The 12566-nt window shown below is 38.3% G+C and overlaps 1 protein-coding gene across 3 annotated transcripts in view; it reads right to left on the bottom strand.

Annotated features, from left to right (window-relative positions):
• NRG3 (neuregulin 3) overlaps positions 1 to 12566 on the bottom strand; it is a 455991-nt gene that overhangs the window by 299787 nt on the left and 143638 nt on the right. The window lies entirely within an intron of this gene.

Below are 12566 nucleotides of genomic sequence, written 5' to 3'. Positions count from 1 at the left end.
ACCATGACCCTCCCTCAGGACATTCAATATCGGAGAGCAAAGACTCCTCTGCTGGATGGGAGCACAGCATGAAACTCCAACTGTGCATGGAAAACAACAGCAGGGCAGGTACTGCTCCTTTGGGTGCCAAGGCACCTCCAGATAGAGGGTTTATAAATATTAAACTTGTGAGATTTTCATTCCAGTTTCACTATAAATAATGTAGGAATGTAACCTCCATAGTAACTGCTTCATGCCAAGCCTCCTTCTTCCAAGCAACATCCCAGGATTAGACTGCGCTAGCCTACTCTAAAAATAAAGTCACCCATCATGTGGCCTTGCACCAGATATGAGTAATCTGTTTTCTTCCATCTCCAGCTTTCCACTAACATGGCAGTTTGGAACACAAGCCTTTTCCTGAGCAGAAAATAAAATAGATGTTAAGTCAGTGAGACTAAGCCTGGAAAACTGCTTGCATTGCATTAAGGGTTGCCTTACAATGACACCAAAATGTATCTCCATGGGACTACTTCTTCTCAATTCTATGGTAAAGTACAGTAAAGAGAGATTTTTTTTTTTCCCTAAGTTATGTAACAAGACCCCAAAATGAAGATTCAGATACTTGTATTGTAAAAGTACAAAAAGCTTCAAGCAATAAAATAGCATAGAGCTCTTAATTAGTTTTCAAGGGTTACATTTTGTCACCATAAAGTGGGACAGAAACAGGAAGGCAGAAAGGGCAGAATGCTCCCCAGAGGACTATGTAAGGTGTGAACAGAAATTTAGTCTCTAGAGCTCATGCTCTGCATCCTGTACTCAAACATTAATCTAAAAGGAAGCACACGGTGACAGAACACAATCATTCTGACTGATTAAAGTGAAGGCATATATCAGAAAAACTGGCATTTTACAGATGATACTAAAAATAGATCTAATAGATCAAGAATGACAGAAGAAATTAAGTAATTTTGAAAGCACACATACGTTTGGCTTCCAGGAAAAAACAAACAAACAAACCAGTTTGACAGCAAAGGCCAGGGAAATTTTTTCTTTGGTTGTGTATCTTTCTTGTACTTTTATTAGTTACGGGACTCTGAGGATCTAATTAGTTGAAGTTAGAATTAATTCTGGTCTTTTTCTCTTTGTGCACAAGCAGAGGAGACAACTCACAATATGTACTGACAGGTGGATAGATTGCTAAAGACTTCTCCAAAAGGCAAATGCTGCTTTATGCCCCTGGTACTCATCTCTGAAAAACACCTTCAGTCCAAAGAACACTGACAGAAACTACCCAAAGTATCTGTTTTTACCTGGGAAGAGTTTGGTGATTTGCTAAAGAGAATGTTTCCATTTTTAACTCAAGGATTTTCCTTTTTCCTTAATCCCTCGTTCAAACAGAAACAAACACACACAGACCTTAGAGCAGTCAAGTTCACCAGAACAATGGTCATTTTTGGTTGGCTAAGACCAAAAAGGGCAGGCTGCATGAATTCTTTTCTTGTGTAGATGATGAGGAAAACCCCAGTACTGTCCATTACAAATCATGTGTAAATGTAATTCACCCATAAACAAACTTATTGATGCAAAAAATCTTAAAGTGTCTGTGGGATTTATGCACATCTTTACCTTAAGAGAAAAAAAAAGGCAGCCAGACAACTTCCTACCGGAGCACATTAAAGAAGAAGAAATTATGAACTCAAAACTAATTTCCAAAAGTGACATGAAGAAACAGAGATTTGACCTAAGGCATGCTATCTCAAATTTGCATCAAAGCTCCCCATGGGCTGCCATGAGCTGGCACAATTCACACATCTGTGGCTGGGAATTTCAGCTAGCACTGACTGCAGCAGCACTGCAAGGGCTGGCTCGAGGAAGGGATGAGCTATGTGTTTACCATATGTCAGCCATTATGGCCAAGTGTGGCTTTTCAGAAAAGAAATGCTTCATGAAAATCAAAAGCTAAACTATCTGGAGCACAGATTTTGTATGATCTTCACAAAAATTACAAGTGAAAAAATAAAAATTGAACACTGAAATGGCATGAATATCAGTTGCCTGCAAATCTGTGAATGTACTCTAATTTACTTTTGCATATATTATAAACTAATTCACAGAGATATAAAAAAATAATATGAGAGGAAACAAGGCAGGGTTGTACTTATTTCCTTCTCTGATTCCAGCTGACCACTTGTCCTTTGTAAAGAAACAGCAACCACTGACTTCATGTGAGAGCATTCCAAATGCATAAAAGACTTCTGTAAAGGTAAGGCATAGAAACAAACAAGCAAGCAAGCAAACAAAAAGAAACAGTTTTATAATCAAAAACATTTTCCCTTCTGTTTGAAGGTAACAAGACAAAACACAAAAGGTCAAACACCCTGTTTCAGAATCTGGAATTACAGCCAAGATCAGAGAAGAGGGGTGGACATGTACACTCAAGGATTCTGTGATGACAAAGGGAGAATAAGCAAAAGGATTATTGTCTCTCACCTCTGAAACTAACTCTGAAATGGGCTATTTGTGTATGGAAAGACTCCAGTCAAGGACATGATGCACACTACTCCAGAAAACCTGAATATACCTTTGAAAATTTAAAAAAAAACCCACCCCCCACTAAAAAAAAAAAAAAAAAACCACTAAAAAAACCCCAAACGAACAAACAAAAAACCTTAAATAATTTAAGTGGCCAGGACACTTTGAGAATATCCTAAATGACTAAAAACATTCCTCTGTCCCATCCCTCACCTTCTAATTACCTGCCACTTCATGTGTTTGCCTCACACACTGAGGACTTGCTTCTGTGTTGGAGTTAACATTTTTAGGAGAACAGTGGCATGAGATCCCTCTAACCAACACCCACTGTGTCCATATCGACATCTGAACTAGTGCACAAGACTTCCTTTTTCATCAGTGAACAGACCTAGAGGAGAATATACAATAACTCACCTAAACTTTCAGACAGAGCTGAGATCCAAAGTTTTGACAGAGGTGACAGAAAATGAAGCACATGAAAACTACAGTCATCACACATTGATCATACTTCAGTCACCTCTCTTAGACCATTTTCCTTCTTTGCCCCCCTTGCCCAGAGCTGGATGCAGTCTCACCCTGAACTTCTCACAGTCACACATTTACAGGAACTTTGTCACAGAAGATCTGCAGATGTTTTTCTGTACCTAAATCCGTTTTTTTGTATTATAAATCATTAAGGTCCAAAGAAAAATGGTGGGTTTTTGAAATGTAGGGTTCTCTGGACTAATATCCAAATTCCCTCCTCTAGGAATTGTGAAAATAAGTAATAATTCTAAGTTTCATTAAAATTTAAAGCTACAATTGACTGTGGTGGCTCCTAAATGCTCCCTCCCAGAGCAGAAGTGGCTCATGATGCACCTCAGTGGCCACGGTCACTCACCACCAAGCCAAAGCATTCCCAGGAGTCTCTGCTGCTATGCCCACTCTGCCCACATTGCCCTGTTTCTCCTGGAATCCTGGATCATGAAGGTCACTCTACACAACATATTTATTCTGACTAAATTGTAGAAATCTGACATGCAGAGAGAGTGAACAGCAAGCTTGACAGTGATTGAATGCAACTGCTTTGAAGTCCTGCCAGATTTAGACTGACTGTATCATATAATATTTGGGAGTGCACTGTGCAAAACTGCTTTTTTTGCTTCCTTTTTATCTACACAAACACATTTTAAAAACAAATCTGTTTTTTTTTTTTTTTTGACACAGTATAGTAATAACCTGAGTCCCTGAATACCTTAGCATTAAAGAAAGTCTTGCTTTTACAAAATTGCTGAAGATCACTGAAATGTAACCTTTGTGACAGGTCAATAAACTTCAGATCAGTAAACACAAACATGCCTTTGCCTCCAGTGAACATATTCCATTTTAAGAGCTGTGTTCATCCCATCTACAAACACAATTTAGTGTAAGCAGTCACATTTTATTTCCTCACTTTAAAAATGCCCAGAGATTATCTCTAATGTTTATGCTTTGAATTGCTTGAATAAAAGGCTATTTGAGAAAGTTGGATACAAACATTTCCTGCAATTCTCAATAAAAACCATATTAGAGTTGGGTATTTGATGCACCAAATTATCTTGTAAATAAGAAAAACAACTCTCGCACTGCACTTTTCTTTAAATGGAATGAATTTCTGTTCTACATACCTAGTTAAAATTAATCACAAACAAAATTGTGGTGCCAATTAGTTTTCATTTCACTACCTCTATCACTGACTTTATCTGGAGAGGTGTTTTCTACTACTTCCTAGACATTCACTGCACAGCAGGACTCATGCAGAGTCAGCACTATTCCTTTAGTATTTTTAAGTGGCTCTCCTGGCCCTCTAAAATACCCACTACATGATTTTACTTTAGGAGCTTCAGCATTGTTGTCACAATCTACAACTGAATTCTGAACATAATACCAGAATACAAGAAGTACACATTTTCAAACACTAAATTAAGCTCACTGCACACAGGACAACCTGGGGGATGTGTGCAGTGAGGTGACAAAGTTGACAGCTCCAAGTAGAGATTTTTCTGCACAACAGAAACACAACAGTCCAACTGTTTGTATAATATGCTGACAGAAAGCTACTAAAGCACTCCAGAAAACCATAAAAATACCTACTGTTGTTGTATTTCTTCCCCACTGAGACTTAGGAAATATTCCCAGGAATATTCTCAGGATTTTAGATTGATTAAGACAGGAAAGTTTATGAAACAGATGTGAAGTGTTTTGTTGCCACTTAAAACATAAAGCTGGAGTTGGAGGCTGCACTGGTACATCAGAAACCTGGGATGGATTGATGCCTTGAGGGCTACCTGGAACAGAGGCTGGACAGTGTTAAAGGAATACTGCAGGGATTTATGAAAAGGCCTTCAAAGGATACACCTTGGGCAGTATAGGAGCCTGGCTGAGGCTACACCCAAGATGGATGAGGGGTCATGAGTTTTCACACTTTTGTAAGTTTTTTCCATTTACATATTGGGGTTAATTGCACAATTACAGCTTCAGGTTGTGAAGTCCCATCCTCTGGATTGCTCTCCCCAATTCACTGTTGTTTCTATTTTTGGGGCCTGAAGCTGCAATGGTGTCCTTGGTTCCCAGGCTGGAGAAGGATTGTTTTGTGTAGCTAAACTGTGAGGAGTACTTGCTAACACTCTATATGAAGTTCAGAGTTACACACTAATGCAGTACAGAATCTGGAAAATAGGAAAGCTAAAACTTCAGGCATCAGGACCAAGCAAGTGCCAGGATCAAGAACAGACCAGTGAGAAGTGCTTCAGTGTTATGCCTTGTAGTCTCAGCAGTTGCACAGATTTGCTGGTTCTGATTCACCTCTCACCAAGAGCAGCTGATGCTGCAAAGTTGCATAATGTGTGTGAAGCACGGAACAGCTCAGTGACAGCACAGACAGGGGCAGGAACAGCCACTTCATCTGTTCTGGTACAAACTCCTGCCCTCAGGAGAAGCAGGTGAGGAAGCAGCTCCTTGGCTCAAGGCAGCACTCAGAAGATCCTTTCTGATGTGCAAAGGGAAGCAGGAGAGAGCCTGCATTCACAACTGACATTCAGCACCAGCTAACACATGCCTGGGTAGGGCATTGCTCTGAGTTAATCACCTGGGCTGTTGGCCCACTCTGACTTGTAAATAAATCCATCTGACTTTATCACTCTGGATAAAGGAGTTTCAGTGTGTTTGTAACAAATAAGAGCACCCAGAATAACCAATGCTTGTGTAATCTCAAAAAAAAAAAAGAAAAACAGTCTATTCTACTGTTTTTACACATAGAAAACATTTCAGAGCTTTCAAAGCATTATTTTTTTAAAAAGAAAAAACACTTAAGAAAAATAATCTTGAAACCATGAGAAAGTTAATAAGAAAATGTGAAAGCCTTCTACTTGTAATCCAAAATAAATTAGAATTTTCTTACTGCATCTCCTCAGTGTGCTGTTCTAGTACTTCAGTTAGGCAAGGCATTTAGGGTTGAAAACCTAAGACTGCAGGAGACACAGGTAATAATCTTTGTATTATGCCTAATTTTTCCAACAATCATTGCCATAAAGAGAAATGCAAGTAAAGGGGATTTTTTTCTTCTCATTACAAACTCTATCTTCCTGAGGCAATATCAGAATTTTAATGACTCATATATTCTGTGAATGAGCACAATGAACACTACCACTCTGACACTTTCAATGTGCTGTAATTTGATTTGTTGGCAATTCCTATTCTTTCCTGTTTACAACCTGCAGGAAACAGGTGAAATATCTAGCCAGTCAAAATAGTGAATATTTATAAGACTGAACTTTATGGATTCATTTTACCTCTCCAGTATAGTGGAGAGCTTTTCCTTATTATGCATTTTGAGAAACCATTATGCACATGCCCAAGCAACAGCAGTCATTCCAAGAGCAGCCCTATTATGAGGTGAAACAGCTTCAGGGGAGAACTTTGCCAGATGTTTAGCAAGTCTCCCAAAAGTTTGAACTCTTCCCACTTTACAGAGCAGTCACACAACTGCTAATGCCCCTTGCTTGGTGCAGGGCTGAAATGAATTTTTAACTTTGCAGTTTCTCTGGGCTGTGCCAAGGGCGCAGGGAGAAAGCCAGGGGATGCTCCTGGGCTGCGGATGAGCCAGCTGCAATGGAAGGTGCCCAGCAGCGTTGGGTGACACAGGGACCCGTCTGTCCCCTCACATGCCACCAGCAGTGTGGTCACACTGCCAGGATGAGCCTGCTGTCCCCCAGATAAGGGCTGGCATCCTCTCCTTTCACGGTAAGAGATGTTCCCTGCAGAATTCATACCTGACTCTGCTGGGATGCAATGGCTGCACCTTGCCTCTCCCACCAGGCAGCCCAGCCCTGCCCTTTGCTCTGCCACACAACGAGGGAGACCTTTGATAAAGGTTCCCTGAACTGAAATCATTGATAAGAGTCTGGCAAAATTAATATTTTAGCCCTCTTGATTCCCTTTTTTAATGGACTAAACAGAAAAGCCTCTAATTTTGTAACAAATAGACTGCAAGTCCATGTGTTCATGCTCTAAGATTTCAGCAAATAAACAGACACATATCACACCTCTAGTTCAGGACACTTCCAGTCACACAATAATTATATTAGTATTGCTGCTCAGCCAATATGCTGCATGGCCTGCAGTACACACAGAGCTCTCCAGTCCCTCCACATACATCAGATCTCTCTTCTTTCCAAACAGAAAAAAAAAAAAAAAAAACAAATGGAAATTGCTGAGCAGGGTGGTTTAGTCTCTGTCCTCCAGTGTTCTCTGTTACAAATGCTGCCTTGTTAATAATTACTCCTTTTTTCCAGTTTATAGTGATATCCATTCACCTTTTAGGCTTTGACCTACTGAAGAACAGAAAAAATCTTTATTGCAAAGCTTGCTTTCCTTCACCTATATCCAGACCTCTAAAGCCAGTCACTTTTGATATTTCAGATTTTCACAGCTAACTTTCATATGAAAATATATTTTTTTATGGCTTGATATCTTAGAGGAAACAATTTTAAAAACTAAGTAATTTTTAATATATATTTTAAATATTTAGGAAACAATTAGAATCCTGCTTTCCATACTCTCCTTTATAACCTTAAAGAGCAGTTTCACACTGTTTTATTCTCTCTGACTTACACAATCACCTGAAATACCACAACATTTTTAAATGATCTTTGTAATTTTTTAAGTGCTGTTTGAAACAACAAAAAAGGCCTCAGCAAGGATCAAGATGCAAGCACACATATTAAGGATGAAATCACATTGATACATTTCATATACATTAAAAATTAATGCAAGATGAATGGTGAACACTGAATAAGTGGCTTTTTGCACAAAGACTTCCAAGTCATATTTCTGGCTGATGACAGAAGTCTATTTAAAAAATTAAGTAACAATCTTGCAAGTTTATGAAATATTAATATATTAGAGAATAAAAGAAAATAGGCTTCAGACAAAACAAAAATAACTCACCTGTGGTGAATGCGAGAGAACAGCCCTGTATGACAGCACAGGGAACTATCAAGAAACAGAAGTGCATTGCCAAGGGTTTTGTTTTGATGATCAGGGGGATAAGTACAGGCAAACAAACACCTATTAAAAGGATAATAATAATGTACTTCTTTCACTAGTTAAAATATCACTAGAAAACTTCTTGTCTCATATCTATCTATCTATCTATCCATCCATCCATCCATCATTTCAGTTCCAGATCAAAATGAAACACACTGCACACTGAGTGGCAGGGAAAACTGTTTTCCCTCTGTTGTTCAAGGACTGGTATCCTAGATTCATTAAATCTTACCAGAAATGTAGGATGTGTTAAAGAAGTAATTGAAAATAAATATTATACTTATTTGAAATTACAAACCACTTCACACTGTTAATTACTTCAGCAAGCTGTGTACTTTTACACTTGCAATCACTCAAAGAGAGGAGATTACTGCTTAGGCAGACTCAAAATAAATACACATGCTAATAGATGCCAAAAAATTTAAAAATTAAAAAGAATGTTTTCCTCAAACATCTTGAAGACATTGATTTGTGAAGAAAGAAAACATTCCCCCAAACTTCTGGGATTGGTACGGAACAAGAGTAATTTCCCACACAGAGCAACATATTAAAATCTACAAATGAATATTGAAAAAGGGTTGGGTGTTTTTTAAATACAGGAAAATTTAAACATAACTGCAGGAATGAAATTATAATATTACTTAGATAATGGCAAGACAATGTGATTATCACATGATTAAAATGGATCACTATTAGACAAAATTTCCCTGTGACTTATTAGTGATAGTCACCTTTTCTTTACATTGCATAAAACAAAAACAAACTTTTCAGCGATGGAGTTTCACCAAACTTTGTACGACTGTCTTCCCTTAAATAAGAGCAGAATAACAACTTCAGGTCTATTTAAGATGACACAAAAACAGGTTTTTACAAGCTTAAGTGGCAACATTTTTATATGCTTACATGAACTCCACCACATGAAAACTTTAACTCAAGATTACAGGTAATATGGTGAAAAGCAGTTTCACAATCATGGCCCCATGACACCAGAAGTGTTTCTGCAATTAAAAATAAATAGTTTCCCAAAGTCACTATGATTTATGGGCTAAGTGATTTGGCTGTGTCTGGAAAACCTTTAGAGCATGGCTTTAAAATTATATATTTTGATCCAGTAAGAAATGATTACAAGGTGAATTTTGATTGTCTGTCTAGTGCAGAGCATGGAGATAGAGAGAATATCCCTTCCTACATCTACTTCTGTGATTTCTTATGCCAGTCATGGAACGATCCTACAAGGTCTCCATAAAAAAGTACAGAGGAGATGCTGCTGTTGCCCGCATTTGAGATTGATTATTCTGCAGCTTTTCTACCTCTGTAATTCAGGGAGTATTTGAATGAGTATTCTAGTAAAGATGTTTTCACAATATGTAAGGTATTTTCTGCTTTCAAATGCATGACACATCAGCACGGTGTAAGTGGTAATATTCACCTAATATTTCCATGCAGGTCTGGGTCTTCAGCAAGGTAGGAAAATCTTCAGCTTCAGTAAAAATACTTCCATTGTTTGTTTGCTTTCCCCAGCTGAAGAAAGTAGCGTCCTATTGGGAGGGTCAAAAAGATTGTGACACCTGTTTTACTGTTTCAGAAGATAACCACAATACTCACAAAATGTGTTGGATATGGTTGATGCTAAATTTATTACACTGGCCAGTGACCCAACTTTCTCTTAATTACCTTCATTATTTTTCTTCAACAGATAAAATTAGATTAACTTTGATAACAAAGGAAATATCAATTGAATATTCTAACTTTAGTTACATTTCCTGATAATTCTGTTGTAATATTCAGAGAATTAAATGTCATAAGGAAAAAATTATTAATGTTTATATAAATTCTGCACAGAGAATTTCTTCTTTATATAATAAATAGTTTTCTGTGAAAAATGAGCTTTGTATTAGTTCTTTGAAAAAAAAGTCCAAAATTTGGTTGTTTCTGAGCACAAATTGAACAATAATTGTCTTGAACAATAATTATTATGCATCTTGTCACTGAGTGAAAAATGAGGTGCTTATCCTGGGCATTGCACCAATAACTGTCACCTCTCCTCAGAGCTCCATTGCAGCATTTCCTACTCCTGTTTACATCTCTGTGACAGATACAGGCACACCTCACATGGAGAGAGCAGGGCTGCAGCAGTGCCCAAGCCATTCTTTGGGCAGGAGACCTACAGTTCATTTACACCAGCAGAAATTATGCTGTAAGCCAACTGTGCATAGGGTTCATCCAGTGCCAAATAACTTCAATAAATGGTGCTATAATCTTCCTAGATGTTGGTAATATAAACTGTTATAAACTACATTTGAAGTGCTGTTGTCCTTTTACTTTTTTCCTTTTTATATTAATGCTGGCTGCCAATGCTAAGAAAGCATAACACAGAAAAACAAACTACAGGAAGCTCTTACAACAACAAATATTCAAACATCAGAACTTTTTATTACTATGATTCTTAAGTTGTTCTGGGCTTCAAAGTTAGTACTTATTTAGAAATTCCCACTGAAATATAGTGGTTTTGGTTTCACTAAATTATTACCCAATTTCAGAAGCTGGACGTTAAATTATTAAAGACAAAAATGTGAAATACTATTATAGAGTAACCCCCACAGATGTTTGGCCAATAATTTTTCCAGTTTTTATAGAAGAATTTCTCTTCCTAGCCTGAAATCACTTTTTGGATAACTGAAGTTTTTACACAGCATTCTCCAGACAGAAGACAAGATTCCTGTTGGAGCTTGCTGACTTTCCTTGCTCAGTTTAAAGGACTTCCCAGTAATACCAAACCTGTTCCTTTTTCAGACTTCCCAGCACTCCCTGACTTCCAGACCCAGGTAACAAACACAGCACTTGGCAGTGACTTCATCATGAATTTTATTTGAAAACTGCTCTTAGGCTGAGATTTCAGAGAAATTCATGATCGAATAGAGAAATATTTTAATTCCCATGCAAAAGCACCCCACTATGTTGGGAACACAGCTCCAAGAGTTTAAAATAACTGGGGGAAAACCAAACTAAAAGCATGGGGACAAATTCCCCAATGTGCTGGGGCAGATGGCCACAGCTCAGTGCTCTTGTGCATCAGCACTCACTCAGTTAGAGAGGCTGAAAGGGGGGAGAGGACCCTCCCACTCAAGCAGTGCTCTTGACACAGCAGGACAGGGGGCGGCACCCTGAGCACCAGCCCTGCTCTTCACAGCACAAGTTCCAGTGAGTCAATCCATTCCAAAAGGGCACTTAAAAATCAAGTTTAAATCAGTAATCTACTATTAACCCCAGTTACTCACAGCTGCAGTGTTCCACAGCAACACAGCCCAACCAGAAAGTGACCAGGTTTGTAGCATTTTCTGTTAATTACATGAAAACAATTAATTATTCTTTAACATTTCCCCTAAGACTGGTAATTTTCAGGTGCTATCTAATAAATGAATCGTTCTGGTTAGGTAAAACATCTCAATTGTTCATTCCAACTTGGCAAGTTCAGCATTAACACCAATGCACAAGCTCCATAAAATTCAACCACCGTGGCAAGCAGCAACTCCAGATGCACACACAACACTGTAATTAAGTCATACAATGAGAAGTTTAGCTATTTGTATTTCCTCTTACATATTCTACACCAACTGCACCGCTGTTTAAATTATTTCTGATTTATGTCATCCTGTTTTGGGCACATACACTGCAATTTAGAATTACAAGTCCTTATATTTCAGCTGCCTGGTAAGTGAAACAGGAGCGTGCCCCGCGCTGCCACAAGGAGAGCCAAGCTCTGGGCTGCAGCAGGGCTTTGCAGGGAGCTCTGTTCAGTAAAGGAGAACCTGCTCCTGTCCTGCATTCCTGCCTGAGCACAGCTGCAGGGAAATGCCATTTCACCTGCACACAGATGACACTTCCAGCTGGAGCACCATGCTCCGGCTGCTGGGACCGATCCATCACTCTTAAAATTATCTACACAGGGAAAAAAATTCTGCTTAGAGCAGGGGATGACACATCTCTTCTTTGACCACTTTGAGAAAAAATAAAGAACCAAGGGATGGATGGATATTGCACATATGTATTTCCTTTCACTGTAAAGGGCATGGACATGATTTGGTTCATGGCATTCCTTGATAAAAACAGTAATTTCATATAGTCAGCAGCATCAGTAATGAGAGGCATATTCCAGTGATAAAAGCCAACAAATGTACATACAACAGAGGTAATTCCTTCCTAGTGGGCATTATTTTATACACAAAAAATGGATTTTAAAAGTACTGACACAATTCTAAATAACTGTACCAGATATCAGTATAGCATTTACTCTAGAAGTTATCCTGTAGATTCTTTTGATATAATTTGTCACATGCACTGCCTCAAGACAAGGAAAAAATGGCATAAAAATATTGAGTGGGGGTTTTCATTAAAAAATTCAACTCTATTTCAAGCACAGCTAACAATCTTTAGCCGTTACATTTACATGCAAAATAGTGAATTGCAACATGCAGAAAAACAGATTTTTC

The sequence above is a fragment of the Melospiza melodia genome, chromosome 9 (genome assembly GCF_035770615.1).
Source record: "Melospiza melodia melodia isolate bMelMel2 chromosome 9, bMelMel2.pri, whole genome shotgun sequence".
NCBI lineage: Eukaryota > Metazoa > Chordata > Aves > Passeriformes > Passerellidae > Melospiza > Melospiza melodia.
Note: the sequence above shows the minus strand (reverse complement) of the source record. Positions and strands in the feature narration are given on the sequence as shown.